This window comes from Protopterus annectens, chromosome 12.part0 (genome assembly GCF_019279795.1).
Source record: "Protopterus annectens isolate FY-2018-M chromosome 12.part0, PAN1.0, whole genome shotgun sequence".
Taxonomy (NCBI): Eukaryota; Metazoa; Chordata; order Ceratodontiformes; family Protopteridae; genus Protopterus; species Protopterus annectens.
Window position 1 is genome coordinate 596,017,321 of NC_056746.1, and position 14,079 is coordinate 596,031,399.

Consider the following 14,079-nt stretch of genomic DNA (forward strand, 5'->3'; position numbering starts at 1 on the left):
GGCTGTTTTCAAATCATTGGCCCCTTGCACACAAAACAAGAAACGTGCATGTGTTCTTTTCTTTGATATACCTTCCTGACTTTATTAAGTTATATTCCTTGTATAATACAGCACACTTGTTAGATAGAGCACATTTTAAATGCATTGATTTAATGAACATTTTTCCAGTAGGCTGTACTATAGGCAATGAAAGAAAATGCATGAAGCAATAATTACAAAACTGCCCAATTCAGAAAATTTCCATTATAAAAGTCTACTTCCACACTCAAACTATAAACAGAATGACAGTAGTGTAAGCCATAGGCATCTTGCACAGGTTCTTGCGCTTATTTTCAATTTCAGGGTTTTTTTCGGGGGGGGGCAAAAGGCCAAAAACCAGGGACACATTTTAAACATTGCATGTATAATTTTGGAAAGTTGCTAGAATAAAATGTTGTGTTACCACCATGCATGTTAGTGGCAAGTCTTGAACCCAGAACGCTATACACGACAGTCAGTGCAATATACCATTATGCTAAAAAAGCAGTTTAAACAATAGGAAGACTGAAACTTAATGGGTATCATTTAGTGAATTCAGTTCTCACTTCTCACCATAGCTCTCAACCTCTTAGCACAAAAGACCTGGACAAACAACAAAGCCAATAATGGGGGAATACAAACTCTGTTGTCACCATAGCTCTCAACTCTTAACAAAACAAAAAAAAAACAAATCTGGCCAAAGCTGAGAAATGGTGGTGGCTAGGGACTTTAGGCTCTTTTTACCCTGTACCAAAAGGTACAGGGTTTGAGCCTAAATACCTCTAGCCACCAGGTGTATTACATGGGGACATTTTCACACACACACATGGTAAAAGTTGCAAACAATCAGTAAAACAATCATCATTCTATTAAACATTAATTAGGCTACATAAATGCAAATGGTCATTTACTGTACTGCATTTTACTTTGATGTCATTTTATGGATGTGGTCACTTCTCCCAGCATTACTGATGTAACACCGGAAGAGAACTGAAGAAAAAAGGAAAACAAAATGTTTCTATATGTGTGTAATTGAGCTGCTGTTGCAATTGAATAAGTTAAACATAATTAGAGAATTATGCGAGGCATCATAGTAGGAAGGGTCAAGTTAGGAGCCCCCAGAAGAAATAGATATATTAATATGGAACCATGAGCAGGCATTAGGCAGCTGATCTTTCACAGGACTACTGAAATCACAAGTTTCCACTCATGACTGATGCACATACTGTAGCATTCACTTTGGTCTATAAAAATCTCATTTCATTTTATTTCTAGTACAGCTACAAGTGGATATAAACTGTAGTGGGAAGAGTTTTGGTTGGTACTTTCTTGTTAACCCCATTTTCCTGAATTGCTTTCACTGGCATCACTGGCAAGTCTGTCATTTTGAAGAAATAGCAAATACAAAAAAAAAAAACACCGTGATTTGGCTGGGGTGACACTGTGGACCAATAAGTAGCATTGCTGCTTCACAGCAACAGGTTATGTGGTTAATTCTCAGCTGGGGTTACTCCCATGCAGAATGTAAATATCTTCCCTGCATCCATCTATTTTTGTTTTTTCTGAGTGCGCTAGTTCTCAAAATTACCCACATCCAGAGGTAAACATGTAATGTGTGAATGACTGACAGTGTGCATTCTGTCTTAGAGTGGACCCTTATGCTCAAAATGAGCTCTAACGCCTTGTTTCACTGGTTTTTTGGATACATTTTGGCATCTCTGTGCTCTTGTAAAGGACAAAGCAGGTTTTGAAAAATGGATGAATGGCTGGATGCCTTGATTTTGATCTTTTCACTGATAGGAGGCTTATTGCCATTACAGGGTTTCCTAATACACAAAACTAGCTAAGAAAAGAAACATGGCAAGACAGAATTGCAAAGGCCTAAACCAATTAACTATAAATCTTTTGGTTAAGAATGGCACTAAAGCAATTTATAACTATATAACAGAGAAACATGGCACAATGGCAGAGTATTAATTTAACAACCACGAACACTTAACACACCAAGCACTTTATTATAAAGCTTTCAGGTCTACACCTTTCATCAGTATACAGTAACTGTGTTTTCTCTTCATTTAAATAGGAGATACAATTAAATCACAAGTTCCAGCCAGCCTATCACACTAAACAACAATTATATCTTAAAGAGATAGTTAGAAAATGTCACCACTTTAAAATACACTAAAATACTTAATACAGGACATATTGAATTATGTAGAGTATATAAAGTAAACACTTATATAATTACCATAAATAAACATATATATATATATATATATATATATATATATATATATATATATATATATATATATATATATATATATATAAAATGTAAACACACATACACACATATACACATACATGCATACATACATATACACAAACATACATATATATATGCATATATATATATATATATATATATATATATATATATATATATATATATACATACACATATATACACATATATACATATACACATACATACACATATACATGCAAACATGCATACACATACCTACGCATATATACACATACACACACATATGCATACATGTGTATACACATTTTTCCGCAAGAAATTTTCAAAATTTTCAAACCATCATAAAAAAACAGTAATATACATTTGCAAAATTAAAACTATATTTTCTCTCTTCGCCTCTTCATTAAAACTGGCTTTAGACTAACAGCATTATTCAAACCTGGACTCACATCTGCCTGAAGCCTAATAATTCATTCAAACTCTTAAGTATTTTAGTGTATTTTAAAGTGGTGACATTTTCTAATGATCTCTTTAAGATATAATTGTTGTTTAATGTGATAGGCTGGCTGGAACTTGTGATTTAATTGTATCTCCTATTTAAATGAAGAGAAAACACAGTTACTGTATACTGATGAAGGGTGTAGACCTGAAAGCTTTATAATAAAGTGCTTGGTGTGTTAAGTGTTTGTGGTTGTTCGATATATTTTGGAGCAGTATCACCAGATTTGACTATATTTCAGAGTATTAATTTAACCAGCCCTGGTTTGACATTTATTGCTGGTGTCACTTGTCATCTGCATTGTGGGTTCTGCAACTCTGCATATTCTCATTGTGTTTGTGTGGACTTTCTGCAGAACTCTTGGTTTGTTACTAACTCCAAAGAAATTATGTTTAGTTTGGCTGATTAATCTAGACTGACCCAATGCTTTTCTAACTGAGGTCCTGTCTACAGTGTATTATGCTTATGTTTTTTAGAATAGGCTCTATCTCACTGTGACCTTGAATAGGTAAATCAATCATTCATGTGATTCAGAAAAAATTAAATACTTTCAGATCTTATTTAGCCTTGACTCACCTGGATCACAATGGGAAGATGAATATAGTATACATAAACATGACCAGTTTAAAATAGTCGTTAGTCACTCAGAGAAAATGTAAACACACACACACACACACACACACACACACACACACACACACACACACACACACACACACACACACACATCCTTTGTTCCTTACCTAGTCAATATACGAAACGTCAGCAGACTTAAGTCCCTATTCTCTCGGCTCAGCAGCAGCAGCAACAATACAGCAGAAGCAAAGTCCCTCTCAGCAGCATTCTCTGTCTGAAATGGCAGGCAGCACCAAAGTCAGCAGTTTCTGTCCTAAACAGCAAAGCCAGCATTCTCAACAACAACAGTTCAAAAGCACTTCCTGCGTTTCTGTCCGAAACGGCAGCAAAGCCAGCATTCTCCTCTCGGCAGTAACAATTCAAAGTACTTCCCACCTGCTCATAGCCAGCTGGAAATGATGATGTGAGCTCCTTGAGCTCAGTTCCGACTGGCTGGTAGTGCTGACGGAGCTGACGTCATCACACACGTGATGACGTCAGCTCCAACAGTGCGAAAATTAAAAACATAAAAAAAAAAACAAAAGCAAAGAAATCGGAAATAAAGGGGTGCCACTCAGGAATCATGGAACCCCTTCATTTGGACCCCAAAACTCGGTAAAAAAACAAGTAATTCAGGAAGGTTGGTAGGTCTGATGTGCACCCATGTGGATGATAACATCCACTCCCTAGTTATAGTCATGGAGTGAAGAACTGCAGTGAAACAGATCTATGCCACAGCCAACGTACTGCATGTCCTCAGTGCAATGGACTGCATCCACTATACATATATAGAAAGGAGTGGCCATCACTCAGTTGTCAAGTGGTGTGTTCAGCAGATGGCCTCATTATAAATATCATAGTGACACACCCTGGTAGTGTCCATGATGCTGCAATATGGAAGAAAGTATTCTGAGGGCTGCTTTCCAACATGGTGAAATACCTGAGGGGCTTAAGTAAAGGACCACAGCTATGATTTAATCAGAATCCATATCTGTTAACAATAAGTATGACAACACCATATGTGTTATCTCCATCTCTCAGACAGGTGACTGTGGTTATCCACTGGAACCATGGTTAATGACTTCATATACAGCCCTATTAAACACAGCATAAAACATAACATGAAACACCATTCAGTGTGTGCTTGGCATGGTGAAATCAAGATTTAGACGTCTGGACACATCTAGGGATGCACTCCAATACACACCATAAAAGGCAGCAATGATGATTTTGTGTCACATGTGCTATGTGTGCCATGATACACAAGATGTTAATGAAAAATAATGGTGGCTTGCCAGCTGCAGGTGTGGGTGACCTACTCCAAGAACCCCAGATGTCTGAAGATGACATATCACAGCTGTCAGAGGATGATCAGGAGGACATAGGGGGTGAGAAGAAATAGGTGTGGGTAATGGAGGATGTGGCTTATATGTCCAACTCTCGTAACTCAGCAAAATCTGACACACACCTTTGAGTCATCATAACCCACACACAAATCAATACATAGAGTAAACAGTGATGTTCACGTGCTTTCCCACAACAGTACCACATATTACAACTAATGGAAATACTCCATTAGTTGCCAACACTGAATATCATTCATAACATAACATAAGCTTAAGGTATACCAGTATGGATATACAGTACAATGAGAGGAAACATCAATGCAGCAAGACTGTCTGCAAAGTATATTACAAAAGAGGAACACATAGACAATGTGTGGGATGCAGGTGTGCACAACAGCAGGTGCCATTGGTCAGGAAGGATATCACTATACAAATAAATAGCATGGAACATTACCTGTCAAACAGCCACTATCACTAAACATCCAAGTACATGACATGCATGGGAATGTATCAGCATATATGTACCCCAAACCAGGGGCTGTGCACTAACAGTGCTGCATCATTTGCGCATGTTATCAATGCAACATGACTTACTTCCAGGTAATATATGTGCAAACCTGCAGAGCATCAGTGATATTGACTACACAATATACATGCACCATACATCAATGTTGGAGACACAGCAACATAGATATGGGTCTGTCTTTCTCGTGATATCTATATCTATATCTATATCTATCTAGCAATCTATATATATATATATATATATATATATATATATACATACAGATATATATGGGTCTACCTCGATCCATCAAAATTATGCTTCAGTGAAATGTAATCAGGCGAACTCCTTTTCGCGAAAGTGCATTTTTTTGAAAATGTACTTTTGTGAAAAGGCAACTAAGTGAACAGCAATGGGGGCTGTTGCTTAGATCACAGCACAGTGGGGATAAGGGAATATTCCCTTTTCCACACTGTAGTGCAATCTCAGAGTGAGAATATAAAAGTAGTGGGGGGGGATGGGGGAGCAGTGCAGGGGGCTTGCCTCCCTGCATAAACGTGCCTAGTGTTGTGGGTTTTTTCCTTTTTTGTCTGTGTGTTTTTTTTGTTTTTGGTTTATTTCTCTTTCGTGAAAGTGCATTTTCAGAAAAATGCACTTTCGCAAAAAAAGAGTTTGCCTGATTACGTTTCATTGAAACATAATTTCAATGGGTCAAAGTAGTGTGGGAAGAAATAGCCAGGGAATTGTTATGGTTAGGCATGTATAGGCCCTAGGGCGGATAGCCTAGTACCAACATATGGACCTATGAACCTATATATGTGTGTGTGTGCACGTGTGTGTGTGTGTGTGTGTGTGTGTGTGTGTGTGTGTGTGTGTGTGTGTGTGTGTGTGTGTGTTTGTGTGTGTGTATATGTGTGTGTGTGTGTGTGTGTGTGTGTGTGTGTGTGTGTGTGTGTGTGTATGCAGATTCAGTTAGATATGGGAAGGGACCAGGTACCCAGAAATGCAGTGAGAGCTGTGGTTGAAGCATGTGCAGTGCCATATTAATACTGTATGCATAAAGATGCATAGCTGTGCATGCAGGAATGTTCGACAACAAGTAAAATTGTAATGTAAACATCAGTCCTAGATGTCTATTAGAAACATATGTAAGCAGGAAAGCATGACATCACATACTACATTATTGTCATCGCTATCTGTACTAACATATGCCAATTGCAAAGAGCTAATACATATCCCAAACTGAAGCTAGTCACCTAAGTCAGATAAATGATAAGGAAATCCTGTGGTATCAAATATTTGAGCACCTACCTACAGATTAATTTGTCACTGATCAGCACAGTGGTTATTATTGCACAGGGTCAGAAAGATACAGCAGGACACACACTAGATCAGCTGTCAGTGTTACTCTAACACAGTCTCAGGTACCCTCCTTGTTGGTTGACACCATGGTCCTGGCTGCCACCCGATATCTGTAAACACTTATCCCCTGGTCTCTACTGATGAGCTGGATGTAGTGATACTACTATGTGGAGACACAGTGTGGGAAGGAGTACAACTGTGATGTAACTGGACAAACTACTGGGCTTACAGTGGAGTTGTCAACAGCAGATGTGTATGCACATTGCAGCACAGACATTGATGTCCAGTGGCCATGTGTGGGTCTAATGAGAGGGGGTTTGCCTCAACCCACTCAAGGTAATCTGTTTAGTACTGCTAGGGCATGTAATACCTGGTTAGTTCTATAGCACTGCTCTAGTATTGCTGTAAAAAGGCTTTCAACTGTGTAACAGATAACACATTGTCATGCTGTGCAGCCAGTGGTGCAATGACCCCTCCATGTCTGCACTCCTGATCTTCATGTAATGCACACTGTTGGTGTGCTACAATATCTGTGGCATGAGCAAGTGCACACAGGTCAGATCCATGACATCACTGTAAACATTCATTCACCTGTAACAGTAGGTGGACATCCTCTGATACGTGTCCATGCACACCAACTACACCCCCCATGTAGTCTAGCAGGCAGTACTGTTCCATCATGGGGAAGAGTCACCATCATTACAAGACTCTACATAGGACAGTGTATCATGTTCATCATCATGCCTGTCATCTGATGTCCCTACACCACCAGAATGGCCAGCCACATCATCCTACATAGCTGAAGCTAGAGCATGATCCACACAGCTGTCCCCTTCCTTGCTGGACAATAAAAACAGTTTAGTGGCCTGTGTGCCAGGGGGCCATGCTATCACAGTGAGGTACATCATATCCACCCTCAGGGTCAGTGGACAGGCCACTGGAGGAGGCAGGCAGTGGATGTGCTACAAGAATAGACAGATGGCACAAGTCACATACTTTCAAACAAATCAAATGATGTAGCTTAATAATGAAATATGGGACAACTATATGGCTACAATGGTAATGAGGATATGGACTTACCAGAATTTCATGACTGTGTGTTCAGGGACCCTATATAACAGAGAGAGATGGCATGTATGTTACATATCAAACACATATGACAAATGAGACTAGTAAAAATACTGAAACTTACCAGACATGTCCTATTGTGACTCCACCAATTGAGTTAAGGGTTGAAGTGCAACTGTTATGTGGAAACATAGACATAAAAGCATCATCATTAAGCACATAATGGGCATCATGTAACATTCCAACAGAGGTTTAACACACAGGAACTAATATAGGCACATGCTGAATGGAAAAGCCCTATCACAGATTGCAGGTGTCCTAGGCAGGTGAAGAAGAAAACATTAGTCATGAAGGGCACAGATTGGATTATCAATAGTTACATGTAGTAAACAGATGCAATGTCTTACTATTTATGTCCTCCCAGTTTGGGCAGCATATTGTCCATTGTATTGCAGATTCTGTAGTATAACAAGGCACACAGATGTCAGCGTGTGGTATGCTTCATAGGCATGACTGCAGGTAGCGGCAGAGAACAACTATGGTACACACTAACAGGACATGGAGACACTCATGTGACAAGTGGTGCACATGACATCCCGATGTACCTGTGTATGAAACAAGGTAATATGAATATCAGACATCACAGGTGTGCTAGTGAGTGCTACATCATATAAACAAGATAGGCAACCATACATGGTCTGTCTCTATGTGCATCTGCACAGCCCATGTCTTGTAATGATGTATCTGTAGGTGAAAATGGCAGGACAAAATAAACATGTAAGTGCACTCCATTGCAATAACAGTGTGGCATGCCACAGTGTCATGCCATCCTTGTCTTGATATGCCATGTCTGAAAAAGCTAGGTCTCTGGCTTCTGCCCCTTATGGTAATATGACTTTTAAAGTTTATCCTTCCTCTCCTTCATTGCTATTGTCTGTTGTGTAACCTCTTTAAGTACTCACCCATCCATTGTTCAACATAAACTGTAGCACATAGTGCCCACCCAGCAAACCAGTATTGCACTTGAGTAAACCCCTATTACTACAAATTGTCAACTGCTCATTTTCCAAAGCTGTTTAGCAACCTAGCCACACTTTGAGATGGTCCTGAGTTAATCCTGCTCCATCTTTGGCAGATAAGATATTTATTTTATTGATTTGCACTTCAGCACTTCAATTAACTGCTTAGAGTTCTTCTACTTTATTTTTGCTTTATTTGTTGATTTTGCCTTTAAATCATCCTGAAGATCCCTAATACTTGAAATTCTCCTGTCAAGGTAGTTTAAGTTTTGTTGTAACATTACACTGCAGCAGTCTTTCTTGGTGTTATTACCTAAAGAGATTAGCAGTACCCTGTAAAAGCACAAACTCCCAAAAAATAAATTGTATCTATAAAACTTTCCTTAGAACCAAAAAACTCAGTGTGTCTAAAAAAAAACATTGTGTGAAGACAAGCTTAGAGCAGCTTGCTTGCAAATAAATTGGCACTTCTATCAAATGATACCAAAATCTAACCTAGTGCAGTGCCAAACCCTACATGTCACATAAGGAGACCTCTGTATAACCCAGACCACAGCCTACAGTACCACACCCAAATACAGGTCCAGACAACATGGATGTGCAATTTCCAAGCATCCCCATTGCCAGCTTGGTGATATAGGCACCCTGAGACAATGTAGCAATTTCCTCATGTTCACAGACAACCATTTAAACCTTAATAAAGACAAACACAGTATATGAGAGAGTAGTACAATTCAATAAAGTCTAAAGACAGCTTCAGGATAGAATTACCAAAAGTGCAAAAACAAACACAAATAATCTCCAAACTACACAAAGTACCACCACGGCTCTGGAAGTCTCAAGTCTTTTATTAAAACACTCAGTCAAGACAGTAAGCGCTTTTGGGTTACATCCGAACTCTTCATCAAGGGTTCAGATGTAACCCAAAAGTGCTTACTGTCTTGACTGAGTGTGACTTGAGACTTCCAGAGCCGTGGTGGTACTGCATGTATTTTGGAGAATAACAGTATGTGAGAGATACACATACAGAGTTTTATTGGAGGCAAAAATCTTGCATACAATAAAGATTGTCAAGAGCACATACACACACACACACACACACACACACACACACACACACACACACACACACACACACACACACACACACACTCTCTGCATCCACCACACATATAGACCAACCTATGCTGAGGCACTGAAAAGCAATATTCCCAGACATCAAAGACCTCCTAAGCTTATAAATGGTAACATCTGTAGTCAGCAATCTCTAAAGCACTCACCAAAAGCAACACCAAACACCACACATACTTTAACACCCAGTGGAGCCTCAATAGCAAAGTCCATAAGGCAAAACAACACATTACCCAGGATTCTTGTCACAGAGGATTCCTTTGTATGACACATAGATTCCCACTCACCAGACTGAACAAGGAGACGATGACATTTCATTATTTATCTGAAACCAGGATCCAGCAAGTTATGCACACACCCAAGACACTACACAACAGGTACCAGTAGGATGCTATCATAGTCCATATAGGTGTTAACAAACTGTGACATACTTCCCTGGACTATATGAAGAGAGACATTGTTGACCTCTATAGATATGTGTCTTGGGAAGGTATGCACCTTGCATTGAGCAGCATTCTACCTTCACAAAGGATGATGCTACACTATGAACAAAAGATAATTGACTTCAATAACTGGCTTAGTTTCTGGTGTCCTTCCAGGGGGATTTAACATTTGCCAGCATGGGGGGGACATGCTTAACAAAAACATGTTGCTTTGCACATGATGGTCTTCACCCATCTTTCCTAGGCTTCGGAATATTGGCTAGACCTTTATCCATTCCCTTAGAGCCTTTTTTGGCAATTACAAATTGACAGACCTACTGATATACCAAATAAAACCCAAAGAGACCTAAAGGTGCAACTGCTTAATGCTAGGAGCCTAAGCAAGAAACCCGACTCCCTACAGGCTCTCCTCAAACTGGATAATAGAGACATCTGTGCTGTTTCCAAGACATGGTTTAAATCCACAGAAAGTACTCCAGCAGCACAAGTCTTCAATGCCTTCTACACATTTAGACCATCAGCTGCACAGACAGAGATGAAAGGTGGAGGAGTCTCAATCTTTATTAGCAAAAAGCATAACCATACATTGGTTAAACAGGACAATGCTCTGGAATTTATATGCATGCAAATCACCATAGGCAAATCACCATAGGCAGAGTCCCATACCATATCGTGGCAAGATATAGATCACACTCTATGTCCCTAGGATCCCATATCTTGTACTTACACCTACTGGAGACACTCACCATTAAACCAAATACCCTATTCATGAGAAACTTTAAAGGAAAACAATGGGATAACAAATAGAAAAGCTCTATCTGTTGTCTCCTTAAGTCCCCCTTATGTGCTACAGGCCAAAAACAATAATAACCGCAGCTTTAAAATAAAATCACCAAAACTGTTTTACAGCTTACCTTCCTAACCCTTCGTACTGTATTAGTTTCCATTTTAAAAAACAAAATGAAAAACAGCTTTCTGGCTCAGAAATAATGATGTCACATCTGCCTCGAGTAGATCCCAGGACGTTTCCTCCCCCAAAGTGACGTAAACTCTGCCTTATTAGCATGCTGTTTTGAAGCCCCTGTGATCCGCCCACATTTTGATGTCATTGCTGCCTTGGCCAGCCCACTATAACCCTAATAAAAAGGAGTAGCTGCTGTGTGGAACTTCTTTTCATCTCAAAGTTAATCGTGTCGGCTCCATTTTCTGTGAAGGACCTGCTGCAACTGTATTGCCTGCATCTTCTTGAGTGTTGGGTAAGTGTTCTTAGTCTATTTAACTATAACTTTAGTGTACATAAATGTATAAAAATATAAATTTAAAGCCCATGCATTTATATCATTAGTAAATACTTCTTTTAATTTGTGGTAGTGTGGTCATAGTTCTGGACATTTGTCAATATTGCTTTTAATTAGTGGTAGTGCGGTCGTAGTTCTGGTAATTTTTTTTTAATTAGTGTGCTCCGTTCGCTTTTTTTTATTAGTAACTGTAAGTCCAAAGAAACTGTTATGAGTATACGCTGGTTTTAATATATTGTATTTGTAGTTCTGCTCGTTTAGTATGCTCCGTTCGCTTTTGTTTGCTGGTTTGTGTGTTTGCTGGTTTGTGCATTTGTCGTAGTGTTGTAGGAATTGTAATTAAAATAAAACGATGAGGAGTCCATGATAAAGTCCTCTGATCGTAAATCAAAATGTGCATCAGCGTTTACCACGTGGAAGCACAAGTCTGCCAAAGCAGTCGATATGAATACTATTTAGTGCAATGTGAGTGTAGGGCACGTTCAGGTAGGTTTTTTCGAGTTAGTGTGAGCTTGTAGTTGGTATATTGATCAATGAAGTGAATCAGGAAGGGACAGAATATAAAAGTAGGGACTGATGATTTCATGCATCTAATTATGCATTAAATGTGAATGTATAAAGCAAATAAACTTACTAATTAATTAACTCTTCCTACGGACTAGTAATTCGTTTTTTGTTTAATATGTAATCAGTAAATTTTTCATACCAAGTATTGTTCTTCCTCATAAAATAAAATAAACATGCAAATTAGGGAGCAATGATTTCAAAGTACTATATATTGAAACTGTCTTGTTTATTTTATGCAACTATTGAATTCATTGTACTAAATAGAAATGAATATTCCCAGCCTGCATTTCTGATACTTAACCCTGGATTTAAGGATTCCATATTATTTTATATGAGTTCATTGTTAATGTAGTAATAAGACATTAAACCTGGTGAAGTAAAATATACATAACATTGGACTGTATCTAATAATCAAACATAACAAACCAGCAGACATGTAGGCTGTTAAACATCATCATATGACAATTCTTTTTAAAATTATGGTATTAAATTGTTTTCCCCTTTCCAGTGGCACAAATTATGTGTTTCATTATAAATGTGGGTGCAACACATTCAATTTTCCATATATTCATTATGGTGACCTAATACAAAAAATAACAGTAGCAAACTGACAAGTTCCAATATGTAAAATGAAGTACAGATCCTTCTTTACAGAGTGTACAATAATTTTTTTTCTGCACAGGCAGCATGCAATGAATTGTTAAATCTGAAGACAGAATGGCAATGGAATTCATAGTGCTGTACTTTATTACAAGCTGCAGGAATGTGCACTGTATGTATATAGCAGTGTAAATTAGTCCTGAAGAGAAGTTCATTTGTTATCTATGACTTAAAGGCTTATTAAATTGGAAAGTATTGTATGCAGAACAAAAGAGATACTAAAGTGAGCATATGTTTTCACTGTTTTGGGCTTGAATGTTATTAATGTAGATGAAATGTTAAGTTCTTGCTTGCTACTCTTAAGTACCTATTAGTCTTTCACTTGTCAGATATCTGTTTATTTTATTTGTTTTTGTTGACTAGGTTAGTACAACTAGGCTAGTGGCCTCTTTTCAGGGGAGACTTAAGGTGGTATTTGTATTTACTGGTGGAAATTTTGTTAGGAGACCAGGGGAAATTGGGGTCTATATCAGTTTGTCACAATGGAATTCCAGCAAACACTGCATCATCAACCTCCAGTCAACGAAAATTTTCAGCGATTTGCTGAATTTACCAAGGGCAAGTAAATACTTGTCCTACAGCACAACTTTGCCCTTTTCTCCACTGTAGTGGGTTCTAGGAGTTGGTATATATATAGTTAGGGATGTGTGTGTGGGGGGGCGAAGCCCCCCACTTGGGTGGGTTAGATTTGCATAGCTGTCAGCCTATTGTGCTGTAGGGCAAGTATTTTCTTGCACTCAGTAAATTCAGCGAATTGCTGAAATGATTTTTGCTGAATGAGAGTTGATGATCTGGTGTTTGCTGCAATTGCATAGTGACAAACTAATATAGACCTGGAAACTGCCCCATGTATTTTCAATAAGTGCCAAGGGATCTGTTACTTCCCCTCTGAACTGCAGCCATCTTGTAAAGATGGGGCCGTAGTTTAACATCTCATCTGAAGGGTGTCACAAACAGGGGACCCATGGCCTTCTAATCTTTCATAACAAAGGCAAGTGTGCCATCTGTTGACAACTAACACTGCACATATTTGCAAATTTGCTAAGCTGGTCAATGGCAGCACTTTTGAAAGAGGTGCAGCTGGGTGTCAACAGAAATTATATGAGGGGGGTAGACTGAAGAATTTAAGAATGGAACAAGATGAGTTTAGTGGTGCAGTCTAGGTGAGGATGGAGATGTGAGTGAGGTATTCAGAGTGTGGGGCAGGGTTTACATCTGTGAGCTTTGTGGTATTATCATGACAATGGAGGAACTTTATGGGAGAAAATTGCAACTAAAA